At 45.4% G+C, this 19,291-nt stretch overlaps 2 pseudogenes; both read right to left on the bottom strand.

Annotated features, from left to right (window-relative positions):
• Positions 1 to 3,556: 3,556 nt before the first annotated feature.
• LOC140599546 (CXXC-type zinc finger protein 1 pseudogene) lies at positions 3,557 to 4,173 on the bottom strand (annotated as a pseudogene).
• Positions 4,174 to 4,943: 770 nt separating this feature from the next.
• Positions 4,944 to 15,840, bottom strand: LOC140599547 (adenosine deaminase pseudogene; annotated as a pseudogene).
• Positions 15,841 to 19,291: the final 3,451 nt, after the last annotated feature.

Below are 19,291 nucleotides of genomic sequence, written 5' to 3' on the forward strand. Positions count from 1 at the left end.
TTTTTAAACATTTTGACAAATAAATGTTTCTAACACTTAAAAAAAAAAGTGAGAGAAAGAGGGAGAGTACGAGCAGGGGGAAAGACAGAAGGAGAGACAAAGCGTTCCAAGCAGACTTCTTGCCGAAAATGCAAAGCTTGGCATCTGGCTTTATCCGACAACCAAGAGATCATGACCTGAGCCAAGGTCAAGGTGGATGCGTAACCGACTGAGCTACTCAGATTTTATTGATTTATCCATGAGAGACACACAGAGAGAGACAGAGACACAAGCAGAGGGAGAAGCAGGCTCCATGCAGGAAGACCGAAGTGGGACTTGATCCCGTGTCTCCAGGATCACGCCCTGGGCCGAAGGCAGGTGTTCAACCACTGAGCTACCCAGGAGAGGAAAAAAGGGGTTTCTGAGGCAGAGCAGCATAAAGAGAAACAAGGAGACATGAAATTATATGGCTTTCTCACACAACACTGGTAGTGAACTATGGCTGAAATCTCAAAGGCTGCAGGTGGAGTGTTAATATGTTTTCAATGATGCATTTACAAGTTTTGACTTATTCTATAGTCAAAGAGTGAGTTATGAGCAGAAGACATGATTCTTTCTGTATTTGTATTCAAATTAAAATGGAGTGGAAGCAAAAAAAAAAAAAACAGGGAGATTACTGTCTCTCTAATTTATTTGTTACTCCTTGCTGTTTCTTAAACTTCAGAATAGAATTACTACTATCATTTTTTTTACAGTTTTTTTAATGTCTTTTATTTTTTAGTTTATTTTTAAGTTTTTTTAAGTAATCTCTCTGCCCAACATAGGGCTTGAATTCATGACCCTGAGATAGATAAAGAGTTGCATGCCCTACCAACTGAGCCAGCCAGGAGCTCCATCATTTCTTGATCATCTTCATAACTACAAATTTTTATATTCTTTGTTTTCCTCATCATCACTTAGCTGCTTTGTTTTCTTTGCAGCCTGTTCCACTAAGGAGCAGTTGGTGGTCTCTCTTATTCTTTAACTTGAACAAAGAGAAGGAGTAGCAATGTAAAAGGGTCCAGGGCCAACTTGACTTCAAATTCTTCCTCATTTCCAATTTGTTTTACAAGACCTCTCTTTTTGTTTCATCCTCTAGGATTAGAAGAAAGCCTTTGTTGTAATTTTAGTTAGCTTTATTAATGACACCTTTCCTTTATTTCAAATATTTGAGAACGTTTATATTATATGTAGGGATGAAGTTGAAGCCCACTGTTTGGGAGCCAAGACTGTATAGGAGAGACAGTATATAATACTTTGTGATATGAATGATTCATCTATCTCAGATTTCAGGTTACCGTTAACACTATTCTAAGAAGACAGTATCCATATATAGAAACATTTCTTATTGATAATGTTTTATGTAACTAAGTATTAGTAAGATGAGTCCTTTTGGGTTTGATCTATTTTTCCCAAATTAGGAATGAGTATTAAGACTTAGCATGAAGTTTATGATATATTTGAATTTTTGCTCCAAGAATGCAACTTAATTTTTGTAGGTTAATACTGAGTTTTATAATATTAAAAACAGGTGTCAGCCTCACATGCCCGGCTGGTGACAATGTGGGAAGCTAGTAGGGATGGGTCAGCTTAGAGCAAGTTACGTACTGCATGAAGGTATTTCAATTCAAAAGAAGAAAAACCATTCTGTGTGCCAAACAAAATATATTCTGAAGGCTGACTGTTTTGTAATACTTGATCTGAAATTTTTGGGGTCTGAAATTTATAAAAGAATTAAATTATAAAATGCTAAATGGCTTGCCTTTATTATGAAGTAATCTGTTAGTTTAAAATCAAAAGAGAAGCATTAAGGAGTAAAGCAAGTATCATGAAGCCTAGTTATTACAAATTGCCATCTATATTTACAATAACATTCGTAGCTATTTTTTTTTCTAATAAGATGAGTGGAATTTCCTTGATTATAGGTTTATTTTTATTATTTTTTATTTTGAAACGGCCAATATGCTTATGAGTAAGATTTGTGTGGTCAGCTTCTGTTCTTTCATAAACTTCAGATAAAAATCATTTTAGCTGTAACCAAAAACTGAAGTCTTTAAAAAATGGCAGATGTTAATTTAAAAACAGCAGAGACTAATTTAGTTTGCTGTGTGATTATGGTCTAATGGAAGTTTCATAAGCTTTCTTTTCTCCTAACTCAGAAAAGTATATGTCAGAATATGTCCTTAGCCAAGAATTTTATCCACTCAACATATGTTTACAAACTTATATAAAGAAAAAAAGAATGTATGTAACTCTAGTGAGCAAGAAATATGGTTTTGCTCATATTATCTGATGTTTGCCAAAAGAAGAATAAAAGATGTATGAATTCAATCATCCAGAGAAAAATACACATTTGAGGAAATTCAACAAGAAACAGATATCCCTGAAAGAGACCTTGCTAGAGCCCTGCAGTCCCTCGCCTGTGGTAAACCAACACAGCGGGTTCTTACAAAAGAACCCAAGTCCAAGGAAATAGAAAATGGCCACATATTCACAGTTAATGATCAGTTCACATCCAAACTACACAGAGTCAAGATTCAAACAGTTGCTGCCAAACAAGGTGAATCTGACCCAGAAAGGAAAGAAACGAGGCAGAAAGTAGATGACGACAGAAAACATGAGATCAAAGCTGCTATCGTGCGGACAATGAAATACAGAAAGAAGATGCAGCACAGCGTGTTAGTAGCAGAGGTAACTCAGCAGGTGAAGGCTCGATTCTTACCAAGTCCAGTTGTTATTAAGAAACGTATTGAAGGACTTATTGAAAGAGAATATTTGGCATGAACACCTGAGGATCGCAAAGTATACACATATGTAGCATAAAATGCGTTCAGAAATTTGATTTATCCTTGGACTGTACTCTTCGCATGGACTGAGAAGTTCTTTTAAATCATTAAATATTAAGACGACCATCTCTTCTATTAAATTACAGTACATGGGATCCCTGGGTGGCGCAGCAGTTTAGCGCCTGCCTTTGGCCCAGGGCGTGATCCTGGAGACCCGGGATCGAATCTCACGTCGGGCTCCTGGTGCATGGAGCCTGCTTCTCCCTCTGCCTATGTCTCTGCCTCTCTCTCTCTCTCTCTGTGTGACTATCATAAAAATTAAAAAAAATAAATTATAGTACATGTTCTAGACCATTCAGATCAAGCCTTTACTCCCTTTAAGAGTTTTCAACATCAATTGATTGAGCTTCAGGCTTTACAGCATTTATCCCTGTAGAGATCATCTTTTTTTTTTTTTTTTCTGGTTCTTCAAAATTTTATTAACAAAACCAGGGAGAGGGGAGGCAACAGTGAGCAAACTGCACAGTCCCACCCAGGCACAGAGAATGGAGAGACAGAGGGACAGAGAAGGACAGAAGAATATCCAGAGAACCTCTGATAAGTGCAGCTGGGTAGTCAAATGGTGGATGGGCACAGGGAGAAACTCAGGGACCATTGGAGAAACAGATGAATGGCAGAGCAGATAAACGGGGGATTCGGGGGGGCTCCCGGGCCTGGAATGCAGGGCCTGGGGACTTCGGGGCCAGTGAGGCTCAGCGGTCAGCACTGGAGCGTGGGGCGGTAGTGAGCGGGTCATGCTGGATCGTGTGGTGCAGCATCAGGCCAGTAATCCTGCCCTTTCAGTCACGGCCGTGCGAACGGTGCGTTCCTGCTCAAACAGCTCATCCAGCTTGTGCCACACGCGCACACGCTCCAGGTCCACTCCAGCAGCCGCAACTTTTCCCAGCAGTAATGCGGGTACACTGGCGTTTGGGCAGGCGGCAGAAGTCACCCGTGAGCTCAGACATCACGTACAAGAGGGCACCCACATATCTCATCAGCTGGCACTTTGGGGTCCCGGGAGTGCTTGGGCACAGCGCCTGGAGCCGTTTACAGGATGTCTTGCTCTGAGGGTTGTAGACATCACAGAAGAGTCGTGTAGCTCCCTCAATGCTTGTGGGGTACATGGACCCAAAGGACGTCTGGCTCTCATACTTGGCGTAGCAGCGCTCCATGTGGCACAAGGCAACACGTGGGTTGATAGGGTGCCCGTGGAGACGCAGAAGATCTGCAGGTCCGTGTCACCACTGTCACCCTCATTGCTTTTCCAAACAAGGGGCTGTTCTGGGATTGTGGGTGCACATGAAGTTGGGAACACTTGTCGGCCCATTTCACAGAAGCCTCCAGGGCTCCACTTCTGTTGGCGGCTCCACACCCCAGGCTTCCCTGGCCTCCTACCTTCTCCTCCAGCCTTGTCACACTTTCAGTGTGGGCTGCAGGGGTTGTTTCCATACCCCTGTGGAGGCAGTGGGGTGAGCAGGGTCACCGTGGATCCACGGCTGTTCTGAGGGATGGATACCTGGTGTGGGAATGCTTCCCTGATGCCACAACTTCCAACCTCCCCCAGCCCGTGAGGCGGCTTGTGGATTCGACTGGCCTTGCCATCTGCCCCGGGCAGGAGGCCAAGCTTGCCTTTGCTCCAGCCCCAAGTGGCCAGGACAGAGGCAGCCTTGGCTGCCCCACTTTGTCGCGGACAGGCCTCTCACCTATTCACATCCACTCTCTCCAGGGAAGCTGAGGGGAGCCGTATAGAATCCTTGTTCCATTTCATCATTACTGGAGTCTTGGGGCAGCTGCTAAAACCACTCGGTTTTAGTCTTCCGTGCAGTGAGTGGGGCAGTTTCCCATGGTGGGCTGGCCTGGGACCTTGTGCTGTGCTCCGTTCTGTCACCCAGTCACTGTAGATAATTTTCTACCTTCCTGCATAACCCAGGTTCCAGGGTACGTGATCTGTTCTTGGTTCCCTAATAGATAAAGTCAGTCCTCCAAAAATAAAAATAAAATAAAAAATAAAGAAAGATGATCATCTCCTTTTTTTTTTTTTCCCACAATACCACCCATTGGCTTTTTTATTGAGCACCAGATTTTCAGCATGCGTCACTATAGGAGGGAGGCTTCAGATTCAACCAGACTCTGGCCCGTAGTCAGGAGAGATGTGGTGTGCCCAGGTATTCCTGTGTAGAGAAAGGCACATGGCTTCAAGAGCAGCAGAAGTTGACTATGGTCATCATCGTCCTCCTTGAAAGAGTAAAGGTGAGTGCCGTTCAACCCCAGAGAACTGAGGCTCCGTCCCCAGGGGGAGGGCTTGGAGAGGTGGCCATATGTCTGCAGGGATGCTGCAGCATCCAAAGATAGTATCCCATAGGCTTTAGAGAGCAGATCAAGAAGCTGCTTCTTTTCATCTTCTGGGAGGAAACTAAACTTTGCCACATTGATGTTCAGTCTCTTAAACTCCTCCTTGGTAAAGTCCACCCCTGTTTGGTCATCTGATAATCCGTGTCCAGAGTGGACTTGAAGATGAGTGGGTCATCCATGTTGAGGGAGTAGTTAGCCTGGTCATTTTTGAGCCGAACCACCGTGTGCTCCGTGTACGACTTCCAGGCGCCTGTGAGGTAGCTGGACCGGGGGCAGATCTCGAAGTGCATGTTTTCCTGCCGCAGCCTGGCATAAAGGGCCTCGTCCTCCAGCGTGTGGTAGCCGTGGCCCAGCCTCTCCGTCTTGAGCGCGTCCACAGCCTCTTGGACCACCTCCGCCAAGCCCACCTCCCCTGCGTGCACAGTGCGGTGGATGCCTCTCCTCACAGCCTCCTGGTCGGCCTTCACGTGTCCCGGGAAGACACTGCTCCCTTTAATGGTCTCATCTCCTGCCAGGTCGATGGCCACCACAGTCTGCTGGTACTTCGGACACAGCTCCACCACCTCCAGGGACCAGTTGGGCTGGTGGTGCAGGCAGCACAGGATGGACCTCACTTTCACCTTGAAGTCCCGTTCTCCCTCCTACAGGCTCTGGCTCACCAGGGCCAACACCTCCCCTAGGATTTGCAGAATCTCTACATTAATATTGATGTGGCAGTTTTAATACAATGTATATAAAATAGTCTAAAATTTACAATACAGGAAAATATGATTTTTTTTTCTCCTAAAGTTGAAAAGCTTGGCATGTATGTCCAACAGTGAGGTAAAACATTTTGTCTCTCAATATAAAGAACTGTGCAAGGATAACATTCAAACACATTCAATTAGGGCACTTTTCAATTTTGACAGGAATACTGAATTACTGTAGCCAACAAAACACAGTTAGAAAATGCCAACATTACAAGTTGATAAGAACGAGGCTGATAACATCAAACAAATCTTTTAAAAAAACTTTTCTTTTGAAACAATTTCTTTCAAGACAAAGGGCAGTTTGCTTCACGTGACTGTAATTTCTTGTGCCAGGGAGGAGTCTGACCTAGAGAGCATCGGACGCCAGCCACTCACTCATTCCTGCACATTGCAAAAGGGCAAGGAAATAAGGTTCGTGGAAGGCACTACTTGCACGTGGAGGATGAAAGGCACTACTTTAAGATTTTTCTTGTTTGAGGTTTTTAAAATCACGCCACCAGCATTTGTTAATCCCACTCTCGTGCACGGCCACAGTGGCCCCTCGGCCTCCTGAGGTGCACAGCCAAGCCGTCTCCCCTCAAGGACTTGTCTGTCCCATGTGCCTGGGCCAGTGTGGCTGCGTGCAGGACGCAACAGGGAGGCCGCGCTCCACAGGGTCCTGGGGCCATTCAGGTTGTGCCAGGTTCTCTCAATGGGCTGAGTGTGGACATAAAAGCAAACCTGTATGAAAACAACAACAACAAAAAACCAAACAAACAAACTTCCAAACAAAAAAGCAACAGCGTCAGGAGTCTCTAGAGAGAAGAACTTCAGGCACAGGACACATCCTCTCACCGGGTCACCCCTCATCTGCAGCCAGCGCCCCCTTTCATGTAGCGGACCCCACCCGCCCATCCCCTGTTCCGCCTCCACCTCCGGGGCCACCCCCCGCCTCCACCCCCACCGCCAGCCAGAGGAGAACAGGGTGTTATTTTATATGTTGGCAAATTGAACATCATTAAAAAATAAATTTAAAAAAGAATTTATTAATAATCCAAAGAAAATGGAGAAAACAATCTTATATTTTATTTCTTGGTTAGAGGAGAAATGAAAACAGTATCATATGATAAAATATGGTCAATAACTTTGTTTCCAGGCCATTCACAGTCAATTTACACATTTGAGTGGGATTCTTAACAGCTGTAGAGATAGGCTCTTCTGGCTTAAAATTCCTTAAAATTTCCAAGAGGAAATAACTACACCAGAGGACATAGTAAATATCCCATTGTATGTGATGTCATTTTATTTCTTTCTCCAAAAATGCTTGGCAGGCCTAGTAAGCCACGCATTCCAGTTCCTTTTCTGCTGGTCAAAGAGTACGTCAGACCTTTGCCATTGTCATGTAGTCCCCGTGGATGCTACTTTCACCTTCATCAGATGGTGTATAAATTATTTCATAAATGAAGTAGATAATTTGGGATGTAGATGCTTTCAACCACTAGATTTACCATTTTTCACACTTTCAGTCATCTCCCTCAGAACAGGAAAGGAATTACCTTTCATCTCAGGCAATTTATTTCTACATTTGTGTTGGGTTCCTATTCTTTCTGTATCATGAATTTTAGATATATTTTCTGTATACTTACATATATCTGTATAATTCAAAACATATACACTTTATTTGAAAGTACTCCTCCCCAATCCGATTCTCCCTCCTAATATTGCAACAAGTGATGGCATCACCCAGACTGAAATTTGCATTGAAAAACAAAAATGCTTCAATCTCCATATATTTCCACCTACTTCTCTCTTATCTTCTTTGCAATCCAAGAAGAGGTAAGGTCCCCTAATGAACTTTTCTCCTCCGCCCACACCCATCTGATTTTTTGGTCCCCATTAATTCGTGGACCTCTTCCTTGTTCACAATTCAAATGCTTCAATCAACAAAACACTGTCACACACAGTGTCATCAGTCTTTATGTTAGTTTCTGCCTCAGCAGAATTTGATTCCTCTTGTGTGCGGGCCCTGTCTTCCCTGGAGTCTTTCCTCTGTTGTCCCCGACTGCAGATGAGATGCAGTTCAGGGAGCTGGGTGTTTCCTAGGCAGTGACATCAAGGCGAACATGGTTGGAAAGGGTGGGGAGGAAGAAACACAGGCAGAGGGAGAAGTCTGACCACTGGGCAACCTCACAGCATCAGCCCACCCCACAGGGTACTGGAGAACTCGCAGGACCCATACACTTGTCCTAAATGGAAGCCAAGTGGCCTCTGTGAATAATCATTGCCTGTCACTCACTCTGGGGAGCAGTTGCCTTGAGGCAGGTGGCTCTTTGCAGCTGAGTCAAACTCTGCCTCTGTTGACAAAGTCCTCCGGGAAGCTTATGCATGGATCCTACCATTTCGTGTCCCACCCTGCAGGTCAGAAGGGAATAAGTTCTGTAATAACTGGCCCATACAGGGACATCGAGATGTCTGAAGCTGATGGGCCTGGCAAAGAAAAAACAGGTGGCAGAGAGGCAGCTAGCATACAAAGGGTAACAGAACACTAGGAGCTCAATGTTGGTTCTAGTGGGGCTTCTGCATACCGGGTGTGGATTGGGTCCCGTGTCTGTCCTTACATGGAGCCACACCCTGTCAACCAGCTGTCCTTGCTCCTGGAAGGTGGGAGGGGTCTTCAGGGCCCCGGACCAAGGTCCTTCTACCTTTGCCCACAGGCCCTTCTTCCATGGTTGGCACACTAGACCTAATGCCCACCACTGGGTTGGGCTTCTTTTTTTTATTTGCTAACAGGCTTTGCCCTCATGGAACATATTTCACTGTTGAATCTAGAACAGTGACTCCAACTACCTCATGAAAAATGATATTCCTGGGCAGCCCCGGTGGTGCAGCTGTTTAGCGCTGCCTGCGGCCCAGGGCCTGATCATGGAGACCCGGGATTGAGTCCCACGTTGGGCTCCCTGCATGGAGCCTGCGACTCCCTCTGCCTGTGTCTCTGCCTCTCTCTCTCTCTGTCTCTCTCTCTCTGTCTCTCTCTGGGTCTCTGTGAATAAATACATTCTTTTAAAAAAGAAAAAAAAAGAAAAATGATATTCCTGTGCCCCTCACTTAGGGAAACCTGTCTTCTGATCCCCCATCTCGTTAGGTTATGATTATCATTAGCAATGACAATTCCCTAACTCTGATCATTTCTGTGATCTTGTTATTCATCATTATATTCATTATGTTCTTGCCATGAATTGTTTTTGCAGTTGTTTGATATACAACCTTCAGTAGAGTTTGTCCACAGGAAAGCAACCCCTTCTGCACTACATGATATTTATTTTGCTCAGGAGCATCTTGAAATATTCCAAGTCAGCCTCCAGAAGCAGGACCAGCCCTAGATACCACAGGAGCCTCCTGAAGGACATCCTTTACACATATGCCTCTGTTAAAATTCAAAATTCCGTCTAGGTCCCACTGGCTGCTTGTGCCAGCCTAGAAGTCCTGGAAAGTTGTCCTTGGATGAACAGAACTGCCACAACCTTAGTCACATCAGGGGTCCCCATAATCACTCTTGCCTTCTTGGAAAGGTGGGACCTGGTGTCTCTGTCCATATGAACATCCACATGAGGTTATCTGATCTGGAATCCTAGAGCCACTGTAGCTAACATCGTAGGTACAGAAAAGGTTCCCTAGGCCAGCCCGAAACTCTGGATATCTAAGTCCTCTCAGGTACACAGGAGAGGCTGCTGGTGCAGTACCAGAAGGCACAGAGATTGTGAACGCCCATCCTGTCCATCCCACGACTACTCTCCGTCTTCCAAGGGAGCTTGGCAACCACTCGCAAGGCAATGTCCTCCCTGCTAGTATGGGAGTATCGTGGGTGACACCCTCCTCCAGCCCACGCCCATCTGATCCTCTGCAAATACTTTAAGTGACCTTGGAGATGTGAACTTAGAGTCCTGGAGCTCCAGGGTCTAAGGGGAAAAGAAACAGAAGGGATGTTGGGCAGAGAGGGTGGGAATAGAAAAGGCAGCTTGAATGTCCACTTGACGCTGGGCTCTTCTGTGCAGGTGTGGACGTGGGGTCCTGCCTGGCCTGCCACAGACCAAGCTCCTGAAATCTGGTGGCTGTCCTGCTGCACCCCCTCTGCCCCACGGGCTTTCCCTCAAGGGGTCTGCATGCAATTTCCCAAGTTGGCCTAGACCCTCATTCTGGCTGGCTTTTTCCCTCCTGTTGCTCATCTCTGCCTCATGTTACAGATGTCATGTGCACACGCAGGGTTTTAAACTCTCTACCCTGTAAGGCCCAGCACAGTCACGTTATCATTCACTTAGAGGATTCTATACCCAACCTCCTTATTTATCATTATGTCCCATATTAATAGCAGTGGAATTACTATTATTCATGATGACTTTTATAATTGATTATTTTTATCAATAAATTTTTATCATGGATTATTTTTGTTGTTGATGCCATATGACATTGTATAGTCTCTCTTTTCATGAAACAGGTCAGATTTTTTGGAAGATGATTATGGAGGGTTCTCCAACAGACCTATAATTCATAATTTACACACTGCTTCATGTCCCCAGTGTATGAGTTTGAGTGTGTTCCTCCAATGAGCCCCTTGAAATATTGCATGTCCCCCTCTAGAGACAGTGACGGGGTCTGTGGTGAAGGGGAGCCCTGAGGAAGATTTCCTTTGCCAGCGTGATCCTCTAGAAAAATACCTGATTATGTTTTTTTGCTTTGTTTTGGTTTTGTTTTTGTTTTTACAAAGTGATATATTTCCATAGAGATGGTAGACTTATATCCTCCTCGCCTCTCCGGATCCCTCTCCATCTCACCTAGGCTAACAATTTGTCATCATTCACAGGGGTAGAACCAACGCATTTAAGAAACCTCCACATTTTTAGAAACATCCATTCATATTATGTGTTTAAGCTAAACCATAGGCTACCGATAAATTGATAAGCAAGATGAGATATATCCATATAATAGAGTATTGCTCAGGCTTACAAAGGAAGGAGATTATGATGTACAGATTCCAGAACATCGGTGAACCTGCAGGGCATTATGCTAAGCGTAATAAGCCATTCACAAAAGAAAAATACTGTGTGATTCTTCTTATACACGTCAGGTTCACAGAGGCAGGGTGCTGTATGGTGGTCCTCAGGGGATGGGGGGGAGGGAGGCAATGGGGTGTGTTCAATGGGGACAGTTCTAGTTCAGCAAATGAAAAGAGCTCGGGGCCCGCACGCCCCGCCCCGCCCCGTGAGGCCGCACGTCCCCGGCGGCGGCCTCGGGCTGTCCAGGCTCCGGGAGGTAATGCCCCGAAGGCGGGGACCGTGGAGGAGCCGGCGGCCGCGGCCGGTGCTGCGCTCGGGGAGCCCGGGGAGCCCGGGGAGCCGGCCCAGGTCGTCTTCTGCATCCGCTGCCCACGCCTCGTGCTGCGCGTGTGGCTCAGCTCCACGGCGACCCGCAGCCCTACCCCACGCTGCCGCCGGGCACGGGCCGCATCCACAGCTACCGCGGTCACCTTTGGCTCTTCCGAGATGCCGGGACATATGATGGGCTCCTGGTTCACCCAGCTGAGCTATGTGTGCCACCTCTCAATGTTGAAGGGCAGCCAATTCTTGGCGACACCACCCTGCCAGGGGATACTCTGAAGGAGCGGTGCCTCCAGGTTGTCCGAAGCCCAGTCAAGGCTGAGAACCACAGGAGCCTGGACCTCGTGAGATCCCTCTAGGACGATTTGGAAGACCACCCGAATGTAAGGAAAGACCTGGAGCGGCTGGCACAGGAGCACATTGAAAATCAGCAGATGGAAGGGGAGACTGAGTACTTTAATTGAAATCTGCACTCCTGAGTCTCAGCCTTTGATGGTACTGACTAGTCTTGATCTATATTTAGGACTGGTCACTCATTCTCAGATTCAAGGGGTCTCATTCTCAGAGTAAAAAATCCTCCATCGCTTAAAGGAAAGTGAACTGACTGCACTAGGCATTATGATGTTTCGGGGCAAATATCACAAGACGTAACTTAATGCCTGTCCCTTCTAGAAGTATTCTTCAAATAGTTGCGTTTTTGCCTCCTAGTAAGTCAGGAAAGTTTCTATGTGAGGACTTCTGTGTAAGTAATTCAATAAGAATTGCAGCATATTCTTTGATTGTAAGAAAGCAGTGGCATCTGCTTTCAATTGCTGTATTGTAGTAGGTGATGTGTCTGCCTCCTGCTTTCAGAAGACAGAGATGTCCTTAAGGCAGGGACAAGTCTGTCTCCTCCTTTGAGACCCCAGTGCCTCACACATTATGAGCCTTCAGTCAGTGTTTGTTGAATGAACAAACCAGCAGATACTTTGGTAGAAAGTGTTTGAAGGTTTTGCCCTTTTTAGGGGGTAGGGAGGTGGGTACCTTACATCGTATACAGTAAACAAATGTTTTAAAGGGAATCTCTTTTATAGGAAGAACTTTTTATAAATTTCTAAACTTTGTGCTTTTCTCTGCCCACTGTTATTGTAGTTTATTTTGTTTCTAAACCAGGATTACCTTTCTGCAGTTATTGTGGTGATTGCTTTTTTTGAAACTTGACATATGCACAGAAGATAGGAGAAAATAATTGTCCTCTTAGTTGTAGTATTAAGGAGCTACTACTATATTGTAAATAAGTTATTGATAAGTGTGAGTATTTCTGTTACTTTTGGTAAATCTGCTACCTTTCTGTTTGGCTTATTGTTTTGTTTTGTTTCCTTAAATGCTGGCAGTGTTTTAACCAGGGGCCAGCAGTGTTGGGGCAGCAGGGACCACTAAGGGGAGCCACTCACTGGCTCATCTGGACTTGCAGGGCTGCCTGGTTCGGCATTTTTCATCAGGCAGGAGGATCTGGAGACACTTTACACCTGGGTGGGGAGAGGCGGTAGCCCTCTACCTTTTGGAAGTTACTCATTATACACAGTGGATTCAGGGAGTAGCCTGGAATGTTTCATAGTTTTATAAATGTACAAATCCTTTCTTATAGGCCCCGACTTAAATTGATTAACTGAAATTCAAAAGTTCTATCAGGCTTTCTTTTTTTGGTAACTAATAGTTAAAAAAAAAAATTGCCCCCAATCGAGAAAATTTTGGTAAAGACAGTTAAGTAAAAGAAAAGAAAAATCATTGCAGATACACTACTTGAATACAGCCCCTAACATACACTAACAATGAGACTGAAGAAAGAGAAAGTAAGGAGTCAATCCCATTTACAATTGCACCCAAAAGCATAAGATACTTAGGAATAAACCTAACCAAAGAGGTAAAGGATCTATACCCTAAAAACTATAGAACACTTCTGAAAGAAATTGAGGAAGACCAAAGAGATGGAAAAATATTCCATGCTCATGGACTGGCAGAATTAATATTGTGAAAATGTCAATGTTACCCAGGGCAATTTACACGTTTAATGCAATCCCTATCAAAATACCATGGACTTTCTTCAGAGAGTTAGAAGAAATTATTTTAAGATTTGTGTGGAATCAGAAAAGACCCCGAATAGCCAGGGGAATTTTAAAAAAGAAAACCATATCCGGGGACATCACAATGCCAGATTTCAGGTTGTACTACAAAGCTGTGGTCATCAAGACAGTGTGGTCCTGGCACAAAAACAGACACATAGATCAATTGAACAGAATAGAGAACCCGGAGGTGGACCCTGAACTTTATGGTGAACTAATATTCAATAAAGGAGGAAAGACTATTCATTGGAAGAAAGACAGTCTCTTCAATAAATGGTGCTGGGAAAATTGGACATCCACATGCAGAAGAATGAAACTAGACCACTCTTTTCACGTTTTCACTCTTTAAACTCTTTTGAGTTTATGCAAAGATAAACTCAAAATGGATTAAAGATCTAAATGTGAGACAAGATTCCATCATAATCCTAGAGGAGAACACAGGCAACACCCTTTTTGAACTCGGCCACAGTAACTTCTTGCAAGATACATCCACAAAGGCAAAAGAAACAAAAGCAAAAATGAACTATTGGGACTTCATCAAGATAAGAAGCTTTTGCACAGCAAAGGATACAGTCAACAAAACTACAAGACAAACTACAGAATGGGAGAAGATATTTGCAAATGACGTATCAGATAAAGGGCTAGTATCCAAGATCTATAAAGAACTTCTTAAACTCAACACCAAAGAAACAAACAATCCAATCATGAAATGGGCAAAAGACATGAAGAGAAATCTCACAGAGGAAGACATGGACATGGCCAACATGCACATGAGAAAATGCTCTGCATCACTTGCCATCAGGGTAATACAAATCAAAACCACAATGAAAAAAAAACCCACATTGAGATCTCATGTCACCCCAATGAGAATAGGGAAAATTAACAAGGCAGGAAACCACAAATGTTGGAGAGGATGCAGAGAAAAGGGAACCCTCTTACACTGTTGGTGGGAATGTGAACTGGTGCAGCCACCCTGGAAAACTGTGTGGAGGTTCCTCAAAGAGTTAAAAATAGACCTGCCCTATGATGCAGCTATTGCACTGTTGGGGATTTACCCCAAGATACAGATGCAATGAAACGCCAGGACACCTGCACCCCGGTGTTTATAGCAGCAATGTCCACAATAGCCAAATAGCCAAACTGTGGATGGAGCCTCGGTGTCCATCGAAAGATAATGGATAAAGATGTGGTTTATGTATACAATGGAATATTCCTCAGCCATTAGAAATGACGAATACCCACCATTTGCTTCAGAGTGGATGGAACTGGAGGATATTTTTTTAATTTATTTTTTTAATTTTTATTTATTTACGAGAGTTACAGAGAGAGAGAGAGAGGCAGAGACACAGGCAGAGGGAGAAGCAGACTCCATGCACCGGGAGCCCAACGTGGGATTCGATCCCGGGCCTCCAAGATCGTGCCCTGAGCCAAAGGCAGGCACTAAACCGCTGCGCCACCCAGGGATCCCCGGAACTGGAGGGTATTATGCTGAGTGAAGTGAGTCAATCGGAGAAGGACAAACATTATATGTTCTCATTCATTTGGGGAATATAAATAATAGTGAAGGGAATATAAGGGAAGGGTGAAGAAATGTGTGGGAAATATCAGACACAACAGTATGAATGTACTTGATACCACTGAACTCTACACCTCCAAATCGTTAAGATTGTTAATTTCATGATACATAATCTTATGAAAATAATGAAAAGAATCACAGGCTGAAATGCTGAAATGTTCTTTGGGTCCTCTGCCTGTGACATAATTCTTTTTTTTTTTTTTTTTTTTTTTTTTAGCATCAGCGATAGGGTTTTCTTTTTGTTTTTAAAATTTTTTGTATATTTTTTATTGACATAACTCACTGAATTGACTGTCACCCTGCAAAATGACCCTCACATTGTTACACCACCTGCTCTGCTCGGCTAATATGCTTGTATCCTTTCTCTGCCTCTGGCAGTGATGTCAACATGAGTATCTTCCTTTACTTAATAAGAGGTTTGTTACTTTGAGGGACGGTCTACAGGCGGTGTTTTTAACGGTGGGCTTGCTTGTATTTTCAACATGAATAGGTTTTCCTGGTTGCAAAACCCAACATAGCACCCTCATGCTCCTATCTGCAGTGCAAGACACTGTCTCTTTTTTGTGCCATTCTATTAAGTAGTTTTACTGTGGTTAACGCTGGTAGGCCTGAGCCTCTGGGAAATATTATGAGTCACCTCTGGTTCCAGCAACCATTTGTGACTGCCTGCAAGACCCAGGGAAGGCATCCATGGCCCACCAGGCTCAATAAAATTGTTCTAAGACCCCCCTAAGGACCCAGGAGTAGATGCAGCAAGCACAGGATGCCAGAGAGGAGGTTCTCACCCTCTGGAGCCTTTGCGGTATTTCTGGATATGCTCCAGAACCAGAGAACTGCTGCTCCCGCCTTCTCGTGTAGCCCCATACCCGACTGGAAGCACCATCCCCAGCAAGGAGGAACCAATTCAGGTGCCAAATAACAGTCCCAGGCCCCAAAGTACAATCTCTTAAATCCTGACCTGAGGCATCCCCACATGCCTGCACATGCCTGCACATGCCTCACCTCATCAATACCTGAGTCTCAGGATCACCACAACCGAAAACACCCCTGACTCAATCCCAGTGGCACTCGGATGGGGTGTCAGGAAGGAGGCAGGTCCTCAGACCTAGACCAGGTAGGAGCCACCCTTGTTGTCTGAGAAACCACGAAGGCCTGGTGTATCCTGCCACCCCCATTCTCACCCTGGGTAATCCAGAGGACTTTTCAACTTGAACTTGGAGATCCCAGGTCGCCTTGGCCCCTCCATCCGAACACCCCTATGACCAGTCCCTCTTTCATTATGATTCCTTTAATAAGGGGCACACATGTGAAGGAAAACATTCTAAAAAAAGGGGGGGGGAGACGCTCCATACATAGTCAAGGGAGAGCCACCCCCCAAAATGAGGCAAGAGCTTCCATTAATTTGCACGGAGGCTGTAGGGAGAATGGAGGTTTGGGATGCCGGATGTAGGACTTCGATTTGGGTTTCTTTGGGAGAAGGGATCCCCGTGGCTCCTAGTCCTCTAAGAGGATGGCGAAGTTGACAGCGATCCCCTGGAGTCAGGTTCCGGATCCTGTTCAGCCCTAGTGCTGATTGACCGCCCAGGATGAGCGTGGATCAGCGATGAACCAGGGGGTTGCGAGTGTCTGCGAGGGGAGGACAGTTTCTTTTTTTATGGGGGAATATGATGAACCACAACTCTGAGCGCACTCACTGCCCCAGGGGAGGCTGTTTGGCCTCCGGGCTGACAGGTGCAGGAGTGCGGGCCCTCACCTGAGCCTGCACACGGGGGAGTGTCCCGCCACCCGCTCATCACTACGGGGCACAGGCCTGCATGTCGGTAGGGAACCATCCTCATCCCTGTTAGGGCAGGAGTTCCTACGAGGCCTCCATCTGTGACGCGCTACACATGGCCCCTTGTCGCCGCCTCCTCCCTGGGCTCTCGCCTCCCAGTCCCCCTGCAAGGACACCTGCCAGCATCTCAACCAGGACCCCGCGACTTGGAGCCTGTTCCTGCCAAGTTGCCCACCTACACCATGGCATGCTTATCTCAGGGAGGGGTGAATGGTATGCTAGGCCCTGAGACACCCCAACCCCAGATCTAGGTACATCTGCACTGAGTCCAAGCGAACAGTCGGTAGCCACTTTATAATCATTTCAGTGAGACCTTTAAATATCCTATAAAGTCCATACTTTATTACATCCCCATTTAAAGATTTAGAAACTAGTTCAACAAACTACACAACCGAGGTCACACACTTGCTAAACCAATCTGACTTTAGTCTACGTGGTTCAGTGCCCCCATCTTGCCTTCCCAAAATGAAGAGCAGAGCCTTGAATAAGCAGAGGCAATAGGACGGGACTCATTTGAGGGTACCGGGATATAAATGTTAATTTTGATACCCAGATTCTTGGAGAACGAAAAGGATGTGGTAATTATGCCTTCGTGCTGCCAGGTGACATTGGTACAGGCTCAGGGATTCAGAGCTCCTTTGGTGAAATGACTGCCACCCCTTTCCCTTTGCTCCTGGGGACATTCACAGGTAGCACAAAGGAAAGCCAGAGATGGAACAGTGCCTGCTTCTGGGCTCTTCTTACAGGGCAATCCCCGTGTCCCAAGCATGTCCCAATCATCATCACTCGAACTGGACACAGACCCTGAGGCTGGCAGAAGGAACTGTGTTGTCTCTCAGTAACCATAGTTGCTCCTTATTCTTTGGAGGAGAAAACTGAATTGTGAGAGAGAGAAGGGGAGTAGCAGGCTCCTACTTGCTGGGCCAGGAGGATCAGTGGGAGGCTCCTGCTTTTCCAGCTCCTGCCTCCTGTTCCTTCCACTCCCCCAGCCAGAACTCTCCGAAGATCAGGCTTTATGGAGACCATCACATCGGGCCTTGATCCTGGGAAATGGAGCATATAAATGTGCTTTCTTCATTGATTCACTTCACTGACCAAGAACGTTCCCCACTTCTTGCAAATATAAGTGAGTCTTCTGTCCTCCCAGAGGCCCCAAACCTCTGCTCTGAAGAGGCTTCCCTCAGAGGTGACCCTGAGCAGAACGATGTCTTGTGTGGTCTTTGCCTTTCTCTTCATTTTGGCTCAGTTTCTACCAGGTAAACGCAAATGGATGGAATGGTGAAGAGGCAGGTGATAAAGCCGTCGGCTCTTCTGTGGACCATCCTAAGACTGACGGGAATGGTCATCTCCCCATTGAGCTTCTCATGGGATTTTCTTGAATCTGTGGTGGCATTTTCTAAGCAAACTGCTATTCCCACCCCTCCCGTCTTTTGTAAACCTCCCCCCTGGTTCCTGGGAGTGCTGGCCTTCAGAAATAGAATAGAGAAGCAGCCTGTGCTCTGCTGTCCTTCCACAGCAGATGGGTGGAGCTGGGAATACTGTTTTACACAGCCTTATTTCCTGCACTAATTTTAAAATCCAAAATGTGATGATTTGAATTTAGGGTGCCAAGCAGGACTTGAATATTCCCAGCCATTTCCAGGAGTTTAGTTGAATCCCTCACATATAATTTCTACTTTTAGGACCTGTAGCCGGTCAGCTTCCTCTGACTTCTGGAGACAAGGAGTGATGGCAATGACAGTGAGAATAGAGTTGTCTGAAATCCCAGATTTCTGCCTCTGCCTTCTCTTCCTCTGGTAGCCAGCATCATACCTGCTTTGCCATTTCATAGAGAAATCTCTTTGTTACTGGAATGGAATTTTGGCCATAGAGATTTGGACCTGGTGGCTGGTCTCAGGGTGCTAACTAAAGCAGGTTTAGAGGATCAAGCTTGTACCAGCCAATAAGCAATGTTTGGGGAACATGCTCATCCATCTCTTACCGGATCTGTCCCAAACCCAGTAAAATGCATCCCAATCTCTGCTATTGGTCTAGGAAGGATCAAATAAAGGAGATCTCATTACCATTATGGAAGATCTGTCCAAGATGAAGAGCCCCCAATCCCTCTCTGTGCTCTCATCTTCTACAGGAAGAACATTAACAACAGAAATAACTAATGGGCTACATAGTGTTTGGTGAAATGGTCTTACCTAAATTACTCCATGTGACCACTAGAATAGTTTACAGTGTAGACAAGCATTTCTAGAATGTCTATATGACAAATAAGAAAGCAGAGATCGAGCAGTTACTGAGGACACACTACCACTGCCAGGCCCAAACCAGAACTAAACCTAACTTCACCTCTACTTTCAAGGATCTTTTACAACCAAAAGGTCGCCCTTCCACCTTCATCTTATAACATTTGCAGAACTATCAGGTTCAGGGAGCCTGCTTCTCCCTCTGCCTGTTTCTCTGCCTCTCTCTCTCTTTCTGTCTCTCATG

The sequence above is a fragment of the Vulpes vulpes genome, chromosome 7, assembly GCF_048418805.1.
Source record: "Vulpes vulpes isolate BD-2025 chromosome 7, VulVul3, whole genome shotgun sequence".
NCBI lineage: Eukaryota > Metazoa > Chordata > Mammalia > Carnivora > Canidae > Vulpes > Vulpes vulpes.